This window comes from Agelaius phoeniceus, chromosome 2 (genome assembly GCF_051311805.1).
Source record: "Agelaius phoeniceus isolate bAgePho1 chromosome 2, bAgePho1.hap1, whole genome shotgun sequence".
Lineage (NCBI taxonomy): Eukaryota > Metazoa > Chordata > Aves > Passeriformes > Icteridae > Agelaius > Agelaius phoeniceus.
Window position 1 is genome coordinate 6,660,934 of NC_135266.1, and position 22,469 is coordinate 6,683,402.

At 42.5% G+C, this 22,469-nt stretch overlaps 1 protein-coding gene across 3 annotated transcripts in view; it reads left to right on the plus strand.

The window, feature by feature from the left end:
* LOC143692001 (uncharacterized) overlaps positions 1 to 22,469 on the plus strand; it is a 213,450-nt gene that overhangs the window by 175,178 nt on the left and 15,803 nt on the right. For 2 of the 3 annotated variants that reach the window (XR_013179854.1, XM_077171456.1), the window contains one exon: positions 13,179 to 15,743. The exons of the other annotated variant lie outside the window; for it this stretch is intronic. The gene's annotated coding sequence lies outside the window, so the exon portion shown is untranslated. Of the gene's footprint in view, positions 1 to 13,178; positions 15,744 to 22,469 lie in introns of those variants that run through there. 3 annotated transcript variants of the gene reach the window in all.

Genomic DNA, 22,469 nt, shown 5'->3' on the forward strand with positions numbered 1-22,469 from the left:
CATCAGTGGTGCTAAATGGGAATTTTCCAGTGATACACATATTTTTTTTTAATTGGAAGATGTTGATTTGTCAGAACATAAATCTTTTTTAGAAACAAACCAGTTTTGCTTAGGCTTTCATCAGAAAAAGTGTTTGCATCCAAAGAAGGAGAACAGCTCAGCTTGGCCAAGACACCAGTGGTTAGGTCACTGACATGGCAAAACTGAGCTTTTTGGCTACACAGGGATCTGAACCTGGCCACACTATCCTCCACAGTGCCATAACAGCAATCATCTCTTAGGATGGAGCAAGTTCATGGTGTCCCACTGATGATGTTTTATTGAGTCACCAGTCAGTGTTATCAGAACTTGGTCCTGATATCTTCTCCATTTTATATCAGTGCTTAATCCTTAGGTGACTGGCAGTTCAGGAAAGCCACAATATTTTTTCAGTCTTTCTCATTTTCCAGTGAAACTTCAAAAAATCTCAAGTTGTTCTCACCGAGGATGTTTTCAGATCCTTAAAGGCTGTCACAGAAGAGGAGAAATAGAGAAGATTCCAGATGAATTGTACTCACTGTTTTTCTCAGAAGTAGTCCCAAGCAGGAGGTCACTCCAATCACCTCACAAACACACAGGCTGTAGCAGTGGGTTTTTTTAGGACTGGTGGCAAATTTTTTTTGTGATGAACCATCACAAAAGACATTAAAGACACCCCATGAGTCAAAGGGTTTCCTCTGAAGTCCTTTATATTATTCTGTTGAGTGAGGTGATGGGTTTCTGTGGCCAATGGACACTCCAAATTTGTTGGAACCTAGGCATAACTGTACATTTGGATTTTGTTCAGATAGCAGATTGTCCATTATCCATGTGTCTATATTTTTCCATGGGCTGTAAAAGCAAGACTCAATTAGCAAGTGTGGCTTTTTTCTTCCTCTATTTTCACCCATGGCTCAGGATATGTCTTTCAGATGTAGTTTCAGAAATAAACTTAAGAATAAGTTCTGATATTTAAATATATATTCAGTACTTTAGTCTTTGAAATTGCTCATTTTTGCAGCCAGAAGGATGCCATTATCATCTGAGCTATTTCCCTGCTTGGTATTCCTATAGTACTGCTCAGTAGGAATCGTGGGGCTAATGGAACCATTCCCGCTCATTTTGGTTTTTGTAATCTGTTATTCATCAAGTGTTGAGCTTCCGGGGATTTCACAAACTATATCAACTATCTTACACCTCTAGATTGCTCCCCATCTAACAGCCAAGAAGTCCTGGAGCTGCTGACCACCATGGTCCTGCCAAAGCAATCATGGGCTGTTCAGCACCCATTTGATCCACACAACCAAACAGGGTGGTGGTAGATCTTTCTGAAAAGCAAAGGCTTTTGTTGCTATTTAGGCTGGAACACCCTCCTGTATGAGGACACACTGTCTTTTAGTACTGTTTACTTAACTGCAAGGCTTCATGGTGAGAAAGGGCTTCTTTCTGCTAAGAGAACTTCATCACTGGAGATATCTCATTTCTGGGGAAAATGTTTGTCATCTGTTTCTAGGAAAGACATTATTTCAGGGAGCCTTAGCCTTGGCTGTGCCTGCTTTCCATGTACATGCTGTGGACCCATATTTACTGCTAGAACAAAAGGACAAGGGAGGGAAATGTCTGTGCAAAGGAAATTTTCAACCTAAGAGTGAAGAGTCTCAAAGGGTTTTGACTGCAAAGGAAAAGGAAAGAAAAAATCCAAGCCAATCTGCCTTTTCCACCCCCTCTATTTGTCAGTTGCTCCCCCTCCTTTCGACTGTCAGATTTCACTCCCATTCTACTGTATGGGCACATAAATCTTGCCAGAAATGCTTCACTCACTTAACACCTACCTGCTGGAGCTTAGATTCAGAGAGAGGGGAGAAAAAGCAACCTCAAATCCTGGCAATTCTTATAAATCACAGTGTTGCTAATCTCTTTTCAAGAGAGTCGAATGTAAAGTCATGTTCTTTCTTGTGAAAACATTACTAGCCTGTGGGTGTCAACACAACCTTCTTTTCCAAGAAATCTGTTGCATCCCACAGCGACTCTAGAGAAATTGCACTCTGATGACAGTGAAGAGAGTCTGCTAGAAAAACAGCACACGCCAATTCCATACAACAGCAACCTCAACCAGCACTTGTTTTTGTAAGATCAGCTCTCTCTAATTTCACAAAAAGCAGAACTGAACTTGACCAAGATATATTTTTATGGGAGTTGTTTTTACAACCTCATTGTTGCGAGCTCTTTCCCCACCCCAAAATCACATTTTCAGCTTCCTTATTCATTCCATGCCAAGACACACTATCCCATTTCTTTACAGCTTCCATATAGAATAAACAAGAACATAAACCACCTGGCTGCTACCTTTACACATCCTTCTGCACCCTGTCCTCTGACAGTGGGACTGTCTCCTCTGGGAGCTCCTCAGCACCAAATTGGTCAGTTACCCTGCTGTTACCCTGTTTTGATAAAAGTTTTGTCTCTTCCTGAGGAAAAGATCATCCCTAATCCCCCAGACCATTGCAGAAATCCATCTAATAGTGAGATGTGAGGAAATCCCAAAATGCTTCACAGATTATTATCTGGAAAGTGTCCATAGAGGACTTGCAGGGAAAGAGCCTTTAACAGGAAACATTTTTGCAACTAAGTGAAGGAAACAAGAGATGCCTTATGAAGAAAGGACAGAAGAATCTCAATTAGTCAGAATGCAGTACATTACTGAAAGGCAGCAGCCATTGAGTATTTTGTTCCAGTATTTAAAGGGAGATTACAAAGAGGATGAGAAATCCATTTTCTACGTGGAAGAGACAAGGGGTAATGGGTACAAGTTACTCCTGGAGACATTTTGATTACAAACAAGAGAAAAATTTTTACAATGTGAGCAATCAGACATTGGAATGATGTGCCCAGGGAAGTGGTGAATTGGACACTTTCAAGAAGCAGCTGGGGAGGCTGCTGGGCTATCTTGTCTAGACTGTGCTTTTACCCAGAGAGGTTAGACCAGAGGTCCTTGAGGTCCTTTCCAACCTGCTCTTTTATGATTCTAATTGCATTTGAAGTCACATGGAGTGTGGGTTCTGTATTAGAAGTTACCAGAACAGGAAAATAATTTGAACTTCTGTGCATGATGAGGAGCACCATAAAATGACCAGAGATCCTTCTAGTTAATCCTTGAATTACCCAGTCTGAATCATTGGGGCTAACAGTTTGTGTGTGTGTGTTGGGTTTATGTATTCATTTATTTGGGTAGAGAGAAAACCCATTTGTGTGTGTTGCTGTAGTGTCTAGAGCTCAGACCACAGCTTTGCCTGGGCTGTGTTTCTGTCCAAAATAATGACTCGGCGTGTGACAACTTCACATGAAGTCATGGGGCTGTCTGAGAAGACTCCACTCCAAACAAGACTTATCCTTTCCAGCCCTCCCACTTCCCTTTTTGTAGCTGCCACACTGCCAGGGTGAAGTCAAGCCCCCACCTTTTCAGCCTGCCCTGAGAAAGCACATACCAGGCTGTGTCTGTCAGCCTTGCATGCACACCTTAGGCATGAACAGGCAAAGCTTGGTGCCTCACACCCCCTGAGGGGTGCACTTGCTGCCTGATGTGCTGTCACCATGGGAGAGTTCATTATGGGAGGGTTTGTTAAAAAACAAACAAACTCCGAGATACCAAAAAAAAAAAACCCCAAAACTATTGTTCAAATGCAACTATTCACATGGAAATAAGTGCCTGCTCAAGACAAACGAGGATCTGCTTCCACCTCACACATGGTTCTTCACCTTTATCTTCTTCTATAAGAGCAGGAGGAAGAAGTCACCTCCTCCTTCTAAAGTTCACCCTCTCACTTCATCCTGCAGTGGGGAGGCCTGGAGAACTCTGCTGTTTGTGACTCCCTCTCTCCCTCCCAGGCTGGACTGCCCAGAGCCAGGAGAAATCAGCCCAAGAGCTGGCTGTGCAGAGGGGTTTGGAATAATGACCCCACCAGGGATCCCAGCAGTCACCACCTCACAGCACCAATCAACCCTGCTCTCACCTCCCTGTGACCACCTCTGTGGAGCATCTGTCCTCTCCCAAATCTCCTTCCTCTCTGATGATCTACAAATCTGGGAAAATCTGACAAAACCTTGCAAAACCCATCAACAATAAGGCAGGAAGTGATGCCTTGAGAGGCTGCCTGGAACAGAGGCTGGACAGTGTTAAAGGAATAAAGCAGGGATTTATTAAAAAGGCCTCCTAGGATACTCCTTGGGCAGTGCAAGAGCCTGGCCAAGGCTATACCCAAGATGGACAATGGGTCACACCTTTTACACTTTTATAAGTTTTGGTCCATTTCCATGTTGGGGTTAATTGACCAATTACAGCTCCAGGTTATGCAGTCCCATCCTCCCAGATTGCTCTCTTCAGTTCCCTGTTGTTTGCACTTTTTGGGCCTGAAGCTGCAACGGTGTCCTTGGTTCTGGGGAAGGAAAGGGATTGTTTTATCTAATTAAACTGTGAGGAGAACCTGCTGACACTTTATATGAAGTTCAGAGTTCTATACTAATGAAGTACAGATTCTGAAAAATATGAAAGTTAAAACTTAAGGCATCAAAAAGAACAGAAGAAAGTCACTGAAAACAAATGAACTAAAGACAAAAGGAAACACACACATGTTTTAGAATTGCTGTCTGAGAGATTTGGAAGAAAACAAAATCATTTTTCTATGAATTGTTTCCTATTAAAATTTTGTAGCAAATTATGACCCCAATAAGAGCATTGGCAAGCTGGCATCCATTTAGTTCTGGTTCATTAATCCATTCTGAGAGGTGACAGCCCATATAATGATTTCTTGGCAAGGCAAAGAGGCAGTTCTTTGGGTAAATCATAACTCCACTGGCATCCCATGGTACCACAATAATTTATACCCCACAAGGGCCTATTCCACCATGTGAATTCCCTTGCCCATCACATTGCTGCTTGTATCCAGGCCAGCTTGACTTTTATGGTTAGCATCCCCATCGTTTGTTATTCACACTGTGGCAGAAACTTGAAGTCACAACCAGGATGCCTCTTGCACGGGGTTAGATGCTGTGACAACATATGCAGCACAATTCCAAAGAGCTTTCACTCTTCCTCTGCTGTTATCTGTCACGTTCCTACCCCCAGCCCATCCAAACAGATTTTCACCAAGTGCTTAAATGGCTGAACTTTGGCCAAGAAGGCACCATGGAATTACTCACAGTGGCAGGCCAGATGAAATGTAAGCATCACCAATTCATCCAATTATTTCTCAATAGAAGCTGGGGCCAGAAGGGACTTTGTACATCATTACTCTTGATATTCCAGACATTCTTGTTTGCAGTTTGGTTCTGCAGAAAGAAATAATAGTTTGTTTCATTGACAAGAGAGGACAAGTAAAAATTAGCAGATTTTATGGGACATAAAAAAGCCCATTAGAAAATGATGTTTAGAGAGAGACATTTTTTATTGTGCAACACAACTCTTTAACATGTTTCAAAATAAAATATTGATGAAAAGAATATGACTGTGCTTACCAAATATTATTTTTGAGTCATATATAAGTTTAAAGAGATTATAAGAAAATAATATAGGCATGTGATGGATAGGAGGAGGGGGAAAGTGATGGTAGTTTAAAATACATGTCTTTTTTTTGGCTCTGTTCACAGAAGAAGCTAATACTGGCTTCCTGAAAGTTGATTTTGGTAACACTTCCCTTCCATGCTTTAGTTCATTTATTGTTCCTGTAAAACTGAACTTCAGCATAAATCCAAACCATAAATATGGGCACCTCAGGACTTCTGGATTTCTTGAAATTTGAGTCCAGATCTCTGTTCTGCACATGAACTAGGACAGAACTCTAGGTCTGAATGCCCTCAAATACTATGGCTCTACTAGTGTGTCCACAGTATCCTGAGCCAGGTCTTCTGTCCACTGGAAAGGCAATTATTTACCTGGAAACAAGCTGGGAGAATCTCTTAAAAAATACTTGCAAAATGAGAGTTGAACAACTTGAGCTGGAATCTGCTTGGAAGTGACTCTATAAACAGAACTTCCCATGAATCAAAAACCGCTTTAAATTTTTATTGCGACTTGATTTAAATTTCTGGATTATTCAAATTTATGTGAAATTGAGATAAACCTCCAAGATTCAGTCACTTTTAATAGCATGAGATACAGACTTCTCAAACCTGCTGTGAAAGCTGGAACCTGGGCCAGCTTTTCATCCACAAGCCGAACTTAACATCAGTAAAAAACACATCACACTCTTCTCTCATTTCCTATACAGTTAAGGAAAAGAGAAAAAGAGAAAAAGAAAAAAAAAAAAAAAAGAAAAAAGAAAGAAAACAAAAGCCAACCCAGAAATATCCAGGACAGATAAAAAAATTATTTCTGAAAAACACAGTCCTTTCTCATTCTGGCACTTCCACTTCAATCAGATGCTTTGTTTCATACATTTAGCAGCTTGTATGCATCCCCACTCCTTCCTGGGAGATACACAGTCTCTGTGCAAGCAGGGCACACCTCAGAGGTGACCCAGAAACCCTCTCAGCAAAGCACTTGCCTGCACCCGTCAGAGGCTGAGCACGGCTGAATTGGCACCTTAACCCATACCAAGCCACCCCTGCCAACTGCAGGCAGGAATTTTCTAACTCCTTGTTCCAAAAAAAAAAAAAAAAATCTCTCCAGTCAAAATCCCCTCCTGGCCTGCAAATATGTTCAGGCATACACCTCTGTGTTGTAAATGAAATATCTGGCTTGCTGCAAAGCCGTGCTGGAGGAGCCAACTGGAAGCGAGCACTGGGAGAAGGTGTTTGAGCTCTTGAATTTAGTGAATTCATGGATGTCTCATCCAAAGCAGCATTGCACATTTCCCTTCAAGAGTCATGTTGGTGGGGATGAATTTAATACCTGGTCTTTTCATGCCCAATAATGGGTGTTTTGAGGAGGACTTCTTGGGTTGCTTCATGTGGAAGATATTCATCTTTCATCCTGCTTGCAAAGGGGAGCAAAGCCCCTGTGCCATCCACTGACTTCAACAGGAAGAGTTACAAGAGACTCAAGGTGTCCTGTTTAGTCTCAACAATGTGATTATTGAGTCCAGATTGTATCTTTTAAAGTCCAGGCCAAGGAAAGTGGGGCCTTTGAAACCACTAATGAACACCAGTCCAAAGACTGCAACTTCTACATGCCTTTGGATACACAAAACATTTCTAACAGGGTTGGTATGAATGGCTTAAAATTATGGTTTTTCTGCTTTCTAGATTGCAGCAGGTCTGGATTTTAAAGGGTCACATTAGTAAGAGGGAAAAAAAAAAGAATATTCAGTAGAAGGGATTTTGTGTGTTTCTTAATGAACTAGGAGGGTGATTGATCACAATTCCATCTGGGGCAATGAAAAGACCAAAGCATGAAACCATAAACTTTCATTCTAAGAGTAAATTGGTACTGAAAACTGTCTGAGTCAGTGCCAACAGTCTGATTTCTGATCTTTGGTGTACATGCATTCAGGTTTATTCCAATGTAATACATGAAGTAATATGAAGTAATAATGAAGTAATGAGGTAATACTGAAATCATGAAGAAAAGCTATATTTTCTCAGATAGCAGTAGTAGAGTATCTAGCAGTCTTGAAAAGCTGTGCAGGGTTTGCCAAACACCATATCAAACATTTATTGGGCAGAGTTTATATATTACCATAATTATCCTCCAGATTTTACTCTCTTCAGAAGTCAACAAAGAAAAGCAGAAACGAAAGCTGGATTATTCCTCAGGAATCATTGGTCTATTATTTTCCCGAGGGCTTGACTCTCCACACCCAAGAGACATCTGACTGATCTGGTATCAAAAATCCCCAGCAATAAAGAATCTATTGAGCTCTTGTTGAACTTGGCACATGGTATTTCAAATTAAATTCATAAAGGTGAAGAGCAACTTCATGCATAGGAGGACACAATTGTGCAGCAAGTTGTGGGAGGCAGCACCTGCCCATGTCAAACATGAGGGTTCTTCTGAGAAGAATCCATCCAATCTCCACAAGCTGAGCCTTGCAGGCAGCTGCTCCTTCGACTGTGTCCTGAATGAGCAGCTCTTTCCCTCTCACAAGCAAGGAAAACAGCTTTTAAGAAGGGAGAAAAGAGGAAGAAGCATCAGCTTGGGAAAGCACAGCCACTCTGTCCCAATGAATACCAGGAACACTGTTGGGACCTCCAGCTTATCAGAGTGACCCCAAGAAAAGTTGGAAAGTCTCTTTTCCCGGCCCGGCACTTGAAGGAGTCAGAGCTCTTAATTTCTCGGTCTCAAGGTTGTTTATTGTTTCTTATCTATAAAATTCTTTCTCCTGTCCTGCTGAGATCAGCTCAGCAAGGCTGTCCAGGCACTCTGCCTGCCCCCAGGGAGGTGTTATGTCTTTATACTAAAAACTACGTGTGCAATGTTTACAATTACTTCCCAATGCCTATCACCTATGTTAGACAGTGAGCTTCTACTCTAAACCAATCTAAAAGTGCCAACATCACAGCAGAAGATGGAGGCCAAGAAGAAGAAGGAGAAAGGCTGGACATGCCCAGTTCCCTCCATCTTGCGCCCCTGAATCCCCATTCTAAAAACCCCAAAATCTACTTTTTCACCCCATTATAAATTCACTATTATTCTACCTAAACTGTTGTGGCTTGCTGATCTTCATATAAGGTTGTTAATTTGCTCCATGGGTCATAATCAAACCCACAGGTGTTTTGGGCTCCATGCTGGGGCTTCTGAGCCCCCTGGCAGGGGTCCTGCTGTCCTGGACAGCCAGAGGGATGGTCTGGGTTCCCACAGAACAGCTTTAGCAAGAGTCTGAGTTAACTTAATTTCACTCTTCCCATGTGGATGCCCAGCAGGTGAATGCAACTTCTACACCTCACCCATGTGCATGTCCCCATCTCCCACACACCAAAGCACAGCAGATCCTTTGCCACTCACGTTCCCCTTCCCAGAGGCCAGCTCTTCCAGTGTTTAGTGTGTGCAGGAAGCTTGCATGGGCTTACCACTGCTTGGGAAGGAGCTTTTCCATCCCAGGAGGTTTCTGTACCCCACTGCCATCCTTTGGGAGCTCTGATGTTTCCCCAGTGCTCCCAGCCTGCCACATTTTGCCTGTGTGAGGTCTCTGCATTTGGGCTTTTCCTTCATTCACCAGCAAGGGGAGCAAAGGACACTGTTCTCCTTGGAGCTCCTGGCTGCAAGATTTACAGTCTGGGATCTGTCTGGGATTTTCTCCTCATTTGGCAGCCAGGTCCTTTGGCACCTCAGGTACTGTGCTGTCATAGGAGCCCCCAAGGCCAAGCCTGCTGAGATGCATTTCCTGATACCCAGTTTGGAGAGACTTTGGTGGGGTAGCATCCTCAGGAGAAACTTCCAGTGCTTTTCTAAATTCCTCAAGCAACTGTTGCCACACCCCACATCAGGCTGCAGGCTCAGCAGGCATTGCCCTGTTACTCTGTGGATTTTTGGATTTTTGCAGTGTTGAGGGGCAGTGAGAGATGGCTGCTCCCTAGGAAAGGGGAGCCAGGAGACCAGACTCACAAAAAGGCATCAATGCATCAGCTCCAGGGCTTGTTGGACTCCTTGTGCAGTTCCCTGGCCAGGCAGAAAAATCAATTGTTAAAAAGAAAGAAAAGCGTAGCTGTTTCCTGACCAAAGGAGCTGAGTTAAATGAAGAGAAGAAACGAAGGGTCAGGACCATGCAGGCAGGAATGGGGCAGGGTATGGCATGGGAAGAGGAGGAGGAAAGGTGCAAGATGGTGTTCTTGGAGGTGCAAAACCATAATAATGGTCCACCTGCTGTGGGTGAGCACAAATTGATCACCTCTGTGCTGTGCAGCAGGAGCAAGAAGCCCTGGAGAGCAGCTCTATGGAAATGGGAGCTGCATGTCCCACCCTGGTTACCACTCCTTGATAGCAGGAGACCTCTCCTGTCTGAAGCATTTTTGTGCTGACAGTTAGTTAAAAAGCAGTGCTGTGCTTGTCCTTTCCTTTTTTACCTATGGATGGGAGTAAAGAGCTTTTTTACCTCTGAAGTGCCAAATCACTGGGCTCACAATAAATATATCCACTTTAACAAAATGCAAGGCATAGGAAGAGTTCACAACAGTTAAGAAGAATAGATTATCACATCAGTCTTGGCAATTTTTATAGTTTTCCATGCATTTATACATTTCATGTGGTGCAGCTGACGTAAAATACAACCCAGAAAAATCAAGTTGGCCCAGCTTGGAAAAATCTCATATGCTTCAAGGTATTTGCCTAGGCTCACCAAGCTCATTTTTTGTTTTGCATTAAAATTCTACAAGGACGCAGGATTAACCCCACACCAGCTATTTCAGACCTGGCAGTGTGGTATTTAAAAGTTAATGTTGTAATCTTAAACCTGTAACTTGGGCCAAATCACCCTAATATACTTTCCTTGGAGCAGCTTTTTATTATGAACTTCAAGAACTCTACATGTGCTGTGCATGACTCTTGTCCTTAATTTCGTGTTTTCTGTACAATTTTTAAAAGCTAAAAATAAATATTAATTTTACCTGTTTAAGCATGTAAAACTCAAATATGTATTAAAAAAATGCACCTACTTAAAAGTACCCAAGCAGATATAGAAAATGTAGAAATGATACAGTGTTTTCAACGTAATATTTTTTTAACTAAGCTGTTTCGGTATGAGGACACAGATAGAGGTTTGATACTCTTCCAAATATGTTTTATGTTACAGGTTGTATCCCAGAGGAGTAGTGGGTGCCCTGTCCTTGGAGCTTTCCAGGCCAGGCTGGACAGGGCTTTGAGCAACCTAGTCTAGTGAAAGGTGCCCCTGCCCTTGGCAGGGGGTTGGAACTGGGTGATTTTTATGGTCTCCAATCCCAACCCTTCTGTGAAACAGATACCCCAAAATATCCCTTTCAAAAGAATGAAATAGAAACTATTTCATTTTTCTCCCTAGCATGGTCTCTTTATTCTATCTAAAGCAGATTATGATGAAGACTAAATGCTTTTGTCTGATCACTTGCTCATGTTGCAGAGAAGTCTGGATGCTGTCCCTGCCAGGTGAGTTTCAGGGTTTGTAAGGGTCCAAGCCAGGCAGATGCAGACAGCTAAAGGCCAGGCACTGCTCCTCACCACTTTTCCAGAACAGCAGGTGAGAATCTGCAGAGCTGTGGCACCCTCAGGCACCTGGGGCCATCCCCTGATGGTTTCTGTGCAGCTTTGCTGGGAATGTCTGTCTCCCACCCTGCCTAACCTCCTCTCCCTCCTCTTTTTCCTCCTCCTCCCAGCCCCAGTGAAGCACAATGTTTCTGTGCCAAACACGCTCCCATTGTTTCCCCTGTAGGACACTGAGTGCAGCATAATTCATTCCCCTGATTTGGTTCAGCAAGAGCACCAAGCAGGAGACTTGAAGAGCTCCATATGTTTAGCCTGTCAAAGGAAAGATCAAATACTCCTTTATTATAAGCACCTTATGTACTTTAATCAAGCAGAAGCCAAACATGAATCAATATCTGGGGGTTAAATCTGGGAAAATTCAAATGAGAAATAAGGCAGAGTGTTCTAAGATAATGATTAATTATTTTTCCAAACTACCACATGAAGAGGTGAATCCTTTATCTCAAGCCCAGGTGCCTTTCTGGAGGAGATGCTTTAGGCAAATACAAGATGTTGAGCCCAGGTAAAGGTACTTGAGTGAAATTTTCTGGAAGTCATACCACTTGCTTTCTCGGCCTTGAAGTGCTGATATCTAATAATCACCTGATTATAAATGGTATTTGACTTGAACTCAAAGGATTCAAGGCAAAAAACCCAAAACATTTTAGAAGATTAAAAAGCCTATCCATAGTTTATGCCATTCAAATCTGTAAAGTCACAAGAAAGGATGATCATATTCCATTCACCATGGAAACACAAGTACACTGAAGAAATCACAATGTTGGTTGTCGTGTGATAGAAGACAAAATGGGACACAAGGGCTGTGAAGTGAATTGTTAAAAATTAATTTTAAAAGAAAAAGCAAAGCAACTTGTTACAGACAGAACTTTTTTAAAGACTGAAGGACTCAGTCTCTAAGATGCATCCTGTAATTGCAATGGGAGGAAAGCAGCAAAAACCACATTTCTTGGGAAGGGCACTGGTAAAACCCAAAAACCATGCTCAGAAAGCCCAACATGCAACAGCAAGTTGAGGGGGAAAGTTGTAAGGCAAGGTACAAGATGATGAAAAATAAAAATCAAGCTATCCTAAAAGTTGGGCCAGTAAGTATGACATGAAAAAATGCATGCCATTTCCCAAATCTGAACTGATTTTATTATTCACTTCTCTTGTGACAGTGGAGGGACAGCAGTGTGAGGTTGTTGCTGGCCATTTTTCAATTTAGCAATGCTACTGTTGCTAAGACACAGATGTGATTTTTCAGATTGCCTGAACATGACTACCAGTGAGTTTTCTATTAGAAATAAATGTGTAAAGTGACTGTGGATACAAAAATAAATGTCTCAAACATGAGGAACTACATACAAAGTGGGACAGCTGTAAATTCAGAACCTCTTGGATATTGTTTCTTCTCTCCCTGGAGTAAATCAGGAATAAGTTGGAGTAAGTAAGGGCTAAGGTTTCTTTAGCTCTCAGCAGCTTCTGGCAGGACTTCCCAAAGTCATGGGACTGGCAGCCTGTCACTGAGCACTGAGGGATAACATGGATTAGGTAAGTACATTTACCTTCACCTCTCTTTTTCTTCTGAGAAAAAGCACCTTTCTGTTTTTTCTTTCCCTCAAAGCAACCACAGCAGTTAGCCAATATTGAATACCTCGAGGGTTGTTTCTATTGGGAAAAGAAGCCAGTGCTGGAGCTGGGTGCTTTGTGCAAGGCTTATTATTGAAAAAGGATGTCAGGAGCCCTATTTCCCTGAACTCAGCATGGACGGACAATAGGACGCAGTTTCTATTTCAAGACTCTTTTCAGCCAACACAATCCATAACAGAACTTCTTTTTTCCCCTGGTCTCTCTCTCTCTCCACAGCTTTATCTGAACAGCAGATGACAAGTAATTTTCTGGTGTGTCCTCATTTTCCATCTCTCTCTATTTCTTTTCCTGCAGACAGGGCATGCACACTCAGCTGGTATTAATTCAGTCCTTACGTCTTTTTGTTCTCTGTGTTCCCATTCAGGCTACCATTTAGATGGGTTTCTCCCATGAGGAACAAAGAGGCCATTAATTTCTCCACTGTTTCACTGATTCAGAGGTATTAATGCTCACCAGATTCAGAGCAGAGATGTGACTGCATATGGATCAAAGACAAGATTTGCTGAGGGCCATCCACTCAAGACAGCAGCACCTCAGCTGCAGCTCCCTCAGCCTCTCCACTTGACTTGCTGGCACGTGCAGTGACAAACCACTGAGGACAAGTTTCTCTCCTGACACAGATCATTTGCAGCCAAAAACTTCATTTGCTGAAAGCTCTGCCATACCAGTTTATGTCTGTCGCTACATTTCTCTTCACAGAGAAAAGCAAGGCACAATTCTTCCCAAGAATATTTCTGGGTTTCGCATTCTCTGAACCTCAGAGAAAGAAAACACAATTCTTATCATTTTCTGTGCCTGTGTTTGTGCAAAAATAGAATGTAATATGGAGATTGTTTACCCAGAGTGATGGTGTTGGCCAGGTGTGTCTGTGTGAGTCGGGACTGTCGGGTGACAGCCACGAGATTCTGTGCAGTGTGAGGTGTTGAGTGCTTGGCAGATTCAGTTTAGATGTAATGTAATATAGTGTAATATAGTATAGAATAATATAGTATAAAAATAAAATAATTAATTAGTCTTCTGATAAGATGCAGTCCTCCTCATCATTCTCTCCCCTCGTAGGGGACAGCCTGCAAATTCTATTTGTGTCTACTTGAACTGTCTAAGGCTGCAAAGTCAAAGAAGGGAAATAGTACCCCCAAATACGAAAGGGTAGATGTCTTTCTATAGCAAAAAATATTATTTTATTTCATGGTCACATTACTTGTTCTTTTTGTGGCATGGTCTGTACTTGATTTCAGTCTAAACCACACCCTGGCTCACTGTGCTGGAATGCTGTGCATAATGGACAGGTGGGCAATGAGTAAACCCTGAACAACTCATAAGATGATGTGAGACACAGAACACAAGAAGGCAAATGCAAAAGCTTCAGATCAGTTCCTATCTGAGCAGAAACCACTGCTTGTTTAATATTTGTTTTCCAGGGGTTTTTGCAAGTAGGTTTTTTCCTGTCAAGCTGAGCCCTGTGATAGAAGAGCATATAAAACTCAAATGTCCAAATTCAATTTTTTAAAAATCAGGTCAGATATATCCTATGAAGAGGGTCAAACAGTAGAAAGAAGAGAGAACAGAAAAGGGGAAAAAATCTACAGCTGTCTTTCCTGTTCTCATTTAACCTGAATAAGAAATTAAGGAGGGGAAAAGGGAAGGAAGAGGAAAGACAGAACTAGAACAAAACTATTTCAGGATCTTTTATGGATGACAATCTTTATATTTACATATGAAACCAGACTGGACAAAGCACTAAAAATACACCATATCTCATTGGGAACAGCAGCAGGGAAATACAGCAGTTGACATAAATGGCCTTTTTCTATCATTAGCCTCTGTGATTCCAAGCCCATTTCATTCACAGCGTGTATCCTTCTTACAAGGCTCTCTGTAATAATAGTTCCAGAAATACAATCCACCCAGCCCTCATTCTCTGCACTACTGAGGAACTGGAGCTTTTTAGTCCTTGTCATATTGGTGTGGACATTGATGACAGACATCCCAATGCCCCTCTCTATTCCATTAGTTTTATACCATTATAATTCATGCAGGGAGAAAATGTATAAGCAGAATGTCTCACACAGGTTTTGGGGTGATTTCTGCAGAAAGAACAGAGGATGCAGTGTGCTGCAAAAGTCCTGGAGAAAATGAGCACTGTTATCTGTCTTTGATGTACGCAGAAATTACTTATCAGCCATTAAACAACTGCCTTGACTTTTTACATTTTCTTTTTACACTTTCTCTTTCTACTTGTCCAGACCTAGAGTTACCTGTCTTGATTACACTGAACATGTCTTGTCAGCCTTGCAGCAAAAGCTATTTTTACAGGGCAAATTCCCCTGACCTGATAATAATGGGGGATTTGTCATTACCCAAAATATTAGGCATATGGGGAGTTCCTGTTAACAACAGAATAAAAGCATGAGGCATATGAGGGGTTTCAGTTAACACCAGAATAGCACTTCAAGCACTCTCTGGGAAGGTAAAAGGCCCTATAGGGCATCTACTGTAGTTTTTGAGCCCTACCCAGCACTCAAATGTCATATTTTGTCTTTCCTTTTTAAGGTCACCACTTGGCAGGAGACTCCAACTTGTTTAAGTATGTGGATGCTCTGACTGAAGCCAAAGTGATCAGGAACTTTGGTCAATCAGTGTTTTTTGTTTCAGGCTTTCCCCAGAGGTTATCTGAGGATCACATTTGATGTGACATTCTGGTTTCTCTGTATTGTTACAGAACCCACCTGGTATGGCACCAGGCAAACACTATGGAGGCTGATTTTCTTCTCCATATATTCAGCTTCTCATTGCAGGCTTATGGATTCGTTGTGTGGTGTGGGACAAGGGGGATCTTTGGGCTTGGCTGGCCCAGATTTCTTGTGTGAGGTGCTCTTGCAGCAGGTGGTGAAGACCAAAGGACAACCCAAATCCAATTGATGGCCCCAGAAATGAGGAGAGGAGAGGAGAGGAGAGGAGAGGAGAGGAGAGGAGAGGAGAGGAGAGGAGAGGAGAGGAGAGGAGAGGAGAGGAGAGGAGAGGAGAGGAGAGGAGAGGAGAGGAGAGGAGAGGAGAGGAGAGGAGAGGAGAGGAGAGGAGAGGAGAGAAGAGAAGAGAAGAGAAGAGAAGAGAAGAGAAGAGAAGAGAAGAGAAGAGAAGAGAAGAGAAGAGAAGAGAAGAGAAGAGAAGAGAAGAGAAGAGAAGAGAAGAGAAGAGAAGAGAAGAGAAGAGAAGAGAAGAGAAGAGAAGAGAAGAGAAGAGAAGAGAAGAGAAGAGAAGAGAAGAGAAGAGAAGAGAAGAGAAGAGAAGAGAAGAGAAGAGAAGAGAAGAGAAGAGAAGAGAAGAGAAGAGAAGAGAAGAGAAGAGAAGAGAAGAGAAGAGAAGAGAAGAGAAGAGAAGAGAAGAGAAGAGAAGAGAAGAGAAGAGAAGAGAAGAGAAGAGAAGAGAAGAGAAGAGAAGAGAAGAGAAGAGAAGAGAAGAGAAGAGAAGAGAAGAGAAGAGAAGAGAAGAGGTTCCATGCACACATTACTCAAGGGCCTAGTCAGCCCTTTCCCTCAAGTGGAGAAAGGTAACTTCTCTGTCAGAGTTAGAGTGGGCAGCCTTTAACACATTGATCATGAATTGACTTGGGTTGTTTCTGACCCAGTTGCATCACTTTAACAAGGGAATCAAGAGCACTCCTGATGAAACCACAGGCTTCCCACTCAAGCTGTCTCGCCTGCGATGTTTAATATTCCGCTGTGCTGACGATGATCGCAGCTCTACGTGCAAGGACAGGAGGATCAAATGCCTGACACTTCCTCCACTTGAATTTTGCATTCTGGACACCACTCATGCCCTGGCCCCACAGCAGGAGTAGCAGCCAAGGCAGCTTGTGCAAAAGGCCTGAAATGCCATGTTTTACAAGCTGAAATATGAAGTGATAACTTCAGGAAGTTTGTTCATGCTTTGGATCGGTAACTGAGGGAGGAAGCAAGTGCATGGTTTCAGAATGAGTGAATTATTTAAGCCAGCAGTCCAGAAATGCAAAGGAGGGATGTCAGGTCTCTGGAAGCAGCTGAACTGGACTGTATTCCCTTGTCATCAACAACAGCAGTGTGGGTGTTCTGAATGCTACCAACTTCTGGGGTTTGACATGAAATTGTGCATCACCAGAAAAAAACATCTGTTCAAATTTTCTTCACCAACACTTTTGTAATTTAGCAACTTGCCAGTTGCATAATAAAATCAAACTGGGCATGTTGCCTTATGTTTGGCACTTCAGTTTATTTACATTTTGCAAAGGTGCCCAAAGATCATTGGGCAATGACTGATGAGAAATTCAGACTATTACTGAAGGTTCTTAGATTATTAGTCACTCTTGGACAACTGAGATAATGTCACACAAAAGCTGAGAGAGCCAGAGGGTTTTTTTAAACCTGCTTTTCTAAGCTAATGAGGTTTGTCTGTTTCCAGTGTACGTGTATTTTAATTACGTGCAACTATGAGACCTGGCAATACTTTTTGAACCTGTTCATTGATTTTAAAGGGAAAAAATCTAACAGGAAGAGGGGAAAAGTTGACAGGGATACAAATTTCAGCCAAATTCATTGAAACAGAGAGAGAAAAAGCTAATTAAAGTCTACATGGGAGAAAGGAAAGGTCAAGAAGGAGAGAAAGAGTAAGAGAGACTATAAATGGAGAGCCTATAAATGGCTATCTGTAAGGGAAAACTTGAGTTACAGTTCATATCCTAGCAAAACTGAAGTTGATCAAACTCAAACAAAACCCACTTCCTTTATTCCAATGCTTGGGGAGATACTTGGAGCTTTGGTTTCTTTATGCAATTATATTTTCCTGCACAATATTCTTTACACACATTACTCAGCTACATATAAAGGTGTTTTAAATAATGAAGGGAGGCTGGAATATTTAATGGACAAATTTAGAAGGGAGGGAGGCATTCCATTGTACCAACTGGACTTCACCATCTCTCCTTCCTTGGCATCTAGAGAAAACTCCATTAGGAAAGCAAGAAAGCATGACAAAGTAAACCACAATTTTTTCCCTACTGAGAGCTTCAGGCATACAAAAGAGTTCTTGCCAGATAGCAAGTGAGATTGTATCATTTCCAAACAACTGACTCAAAGAAAAAAAATAAAATGCAGGCACCTTGAGAATTCTCTCAGACTCAAAACTGCAGAGATCATTTTGCAGAATTAAGCTTTGCTCTTGGATTACAAATGTTTGTGCCAAATTTCAGTTTCCGATGCTTTTGCCTGTGTGTGAGTAAGTGTGAAATTATTAATCCTTGAAAGCAGGGATTCATAATAACAGAGTTATTGACATTTTCCTGGCTCTAGCATTGCAGATGTGACGCTGAAGACAAGAAACATTCCCACTGTTTGATGAAGAGGGTACCCAGGAAACACCAGCAGCAATCATTCTCCAGGCAGAAGATGTTTTCTGTCATCTGGTTCTTGACAACTATAAATAAAGGGCTCAATCTGATTTTTATACACTACTTCTACACTGTAAGGGACAAAGTGATATATCCCACAGCTTGCAATGGAAGCCATATACGAAGTGATGAGATTATAAACAAAGTATGTGTGCGCCACAAACGTTTGTATTTTTAGCAGTGTTGTGAAGCAAAGTCTCACAACTGCACTTGTGGGCCTTGGTTAATGCAGAAACACCATTTCTGGTGCTGCAGCTGAAGTGTTTCAGAGACAAATGTTGGTACACAGGCAGAGGATGAAATCAGAATTTTCTCACCTGCATAAAAGAACTGCTATTAAAAGCTACCAAAGTGAAATGCTACCACTATTTTCTTTTCTCAGCTATGTCAAACTAAGTTATTTGAAAGCAGAAATACAGAAAATACAGCATGGTGCCCAGCCACAGGGCTAGAAGATCTCTGAAAGAAGCACCAGCACTCCCTGGGAGAGCAGGGGAGTTTAAGAACTCTGGCAGAACAGAGTCCTCCTCCTGGAGCTCACAGCTGAGCTCTGCTCTCCTGCTCCTCTGCTGCAGCAAGGTGGGAGCCCACCAGGAAAGGCCCAGAAGTGATAACCAATGAAACCTTCATTGTTAGAGGAAACAAAAGCCATGGAATTGTCTTTACTTTGCTACTCAGTGTGATTCAGAGGGCCCTGAGCTCGCAGTGGTGCAAGTCAAGCAGCTTTGACAGCTTAACCCACTTGGGCAAGCCACCACACTCCAGCTATCAGATTTTCACCAACAGGACAGCAATGATGAGCTGTGCTGCTTCCCACTCCGAGTCAGCAGGACTGCCAGCACCTCCAAAGGGAGCTCCAAGCAGGGGTATCCTTCCCTTCCCTTCCCTTCCCTTCCCTTCCCTTCCCTTCCCTTCCCTTCCCTTCCCTTCCCTTCCCTTCCCTTCCCTTCCCCACTTAAGGGGGCAATAATGAACATAAGCCACACAAAATACAGAACTACTGGGCAATAAGATGAAGGAGGTACCAATCCAATGCTCTGCATTTGAACATTTAATTTCATTTTCTTGTGATTAAAAATCTCTTTATATTCTGTTGCCTGACTCAGCACGGGCTCCCTTGTCACCATGCTGAGTTCCCAGGACAATGTGTTCCCCTTCCCTCCTTACTTCCTCCTGCAGGATCATGGCCATTCAGCCTCATGGAATCTGCCACCTGCCCAGCTGCAGCCAAAAAATGAAAAATAAAAAGCCAAGAAAGCTCTAATTGCCAATGTTCACATCACCAAATCTGTAATGAGAATAAAGTTTCACCACCATACCCCAGCTCTGGGGGGTTGTGCACATCTTTGGGAAGCAGATCTCCCCTCTGCCCATTCCATGTGACAATCTGCCCATCCCTGCAGATGGGTCTCAGCTTTTCCAGGAGCACCCAGAGCCCTTCCCTGAATGGCAGGGGTGTCAGTTTGCAGGCAAATGACCATGCTGGGCAGGCAGAGTTCTCAGGCTATCTAATGACTGCTCCACATGGATGTGTCATTGCTGTTCCCACCAGGCACCACAGAGCCTTGCACCGAGCCCTGTGAGTGAGAAATGAGCTGAATCTAATCAGAAGGAATGGCATAATTAACAGGAATTCTGTGAGGAGCTGTTTGTTAAGTGATATGCAGCTCTCTGCTTAGTGGCTCATTATTCAAGCAAGCCCGGGTAAAGCTTTGCTGTCTCCACGGAGCACAATGTAAATAGAAAAAAAAAAAAAACAAACCAGCTTCACTTTCCCCATCCTGTCACTGCAGACCATAATTTAAGCTGATCATACTTTTCCATTTTTCACAGAATTTTTCCACAGTGTGGACAGGGGCATCTAAAGTGTTATTAAAACATGTTGGGGAGGCAAGCTGGCCAGGGCTGCTTGGAGAGGGCAGCTCCTCTCTGCTTTCTGGCTGCTCCTGAGTCTGCTCAGAGTGAGAGGAAACAAGGATATAATCACAGATTTCTGGTGAGACAAGCAAAGTATCAGTGAGGCAAGTTCTGCAAAAGCATTTCAAGATCACATGGCGAGGTTTTCTCGGAAAGCAGCTTTCTCTTTGAGAAATAACCAAAGGATATTGTCAGGAAATGTGGAACCTCACCTGCTCCACAGCGCTGCATTGTATGCAAAGAGAAATTTCAGTCAGTAGAAGGCAGGGAGGAGCAAGAGGCATCAAAGTGGCTGCTGCTGAAGGAGTAGCTCCAGCATGACATGACATACTGCCACTGCCTCAAGCCAGCATTGCTTCTGCCCCACCATCCACCTCAGAGCCTGGTAAAAGCTCCTCTTCTCCCTACTGCCAAGGAGTTGTGTGCTAATGGACTGCTGACAGATGGGTGAGAACATTTGTTTTATTTTTTATTTCCTTTTTTCTTAATTTCTTAAAAAAAAAAAAACAACAGTGCCTTAGTGCCTTGGAAAAAAAAAAAAAGCCAGCCATTCCTCTGCAGTCTTAAGGAAATATGGGCACCCCCTGTTGATTTATATAACTTTTTTTTTTTAAATGAAGTCAGGACCTTACCATGTCCTGGGCCATTATACTTTCTTCCATTTTGTGCAGGAAATGCACTCATGTAGCAGCTGCTGACATATCCAAGTTGTGCTCCACAGCTGCTGCTGATCAACAGCAAACAGGAGGCCACCACTGTGGCAGGACGAGGACACCTGAGCAGTGTGCCCCAGGTTTCAGTGTAAAATCAAGGCAGGAAATCAAGGCCAACACATGACTAAAGACGTAATTTAGCTGGAGCGCAGCACAGTGAATGCTCTCCAATCTTCATTTCTCCATTTTTGGGTGCCCACAGTCTCAACATCTCTTCCTAGGATTTCCACATGTCTGCCAGAGGTGTCCTGAGCAGAAATGAGTGTGTCCATGCAGGATACTGCATGTTCATGGGCCTTTATCCATCTTCAGTGTCTTGGATTCACTGCTCTTGGGCAGAACATCTGCCTAGGATTCAGATTTACCAGCTGTGCCTTCTTTCTCTGCCCAGAAACTCTGCCTGGACAAAATCTGAAAAATGCATGCCCATTTGGCCTGAATTTCCCCATGTTCAGCAGTCCAGAAGGAGTGATATTTCCAGTCAGAAAATGAGACAAGATCAAGAAAACCCAGACACATGGCAGCTGTATCTCCTACAGCATAGATGCATCCTTTCTTGGAAAACACTTTCATCCTGACACCTCCATTTCAATAATCTCTGTTAGAAACTGGATCCCATTGCATCAATTCTCTCTTGTTCCTTCAAATCCCAGCTCAGCCTTGCTCCTGAGCTCCTGTTAGTGAGCCCTAACTGGCAGCTAAGGAAATAGGAGTGTGTTTGGAACTGTGGGGGTTTGGAGAACCAAAAGTAACCCTAAACCCCAGACAGTAATTAGAATGGAAAAGTGAGGAGGCTGGTCATACATGGAAGTGGAAAGAGAAATAGAGACCAACCTGAAATCCATTGCTGGTGATGACTCAGAAATGAAGAGGCAGGAAGTGGAGACTGAGAAGGAAACCACCCCACAACTGAGAGACACGATTTCCAAATAAGCTGCAGTTTGGCCAAACTATCCCAAGAGCAGCAGGTGTGTTTGTGGTAGAAAAGATGTTTCTTGGGAACATGAAGCTGTGCCTTAACTTGAGCAGAAAGGCAGCCACACCTATAAGGTAAGAAAACTCCCTCCTAATATAATAGTTCAAAACAAAAATAGAACAGCTGAATGTAATTTCCCCTCCATTTTCCTCTTTCTTTTTCTCTCATTAGACACATTAGATCTGCTGAAGGGAATTTTTTTTCCTATTCATGTTTCACGAATGCAAAAACATGTGCAACATGTGCAAATTAAGGATATAATTGACAGACAAATGGCAGCTGCCAAAACCAGGAGGGAAAAGTTTCTAAAAGCTAAAGGTTTCACAGATCCTTTCTGTTGCACTGTGGGTTTGTGTTTCCTGTTGTCTGTTATGTAGTAGATTCTGGTAAGAATACCCCAAACTGATGTTTTTTATGATTTAAAGTACTCTGTCCATTATTTATGTCGGAATCAATAAAACAGTTTATATAAAAAAGATGCATTGCAACAGTCAATTCAAAGAGAGCAATTTGTATGCAAGTGGAACTGATCAATCCAATAAAAATGATTGCCAAGTCTCCTGAGACTTATAGAAATCCTTTCAATAAATGCATTTTTAATAAAAAAAGCAATGAAATATATCACAG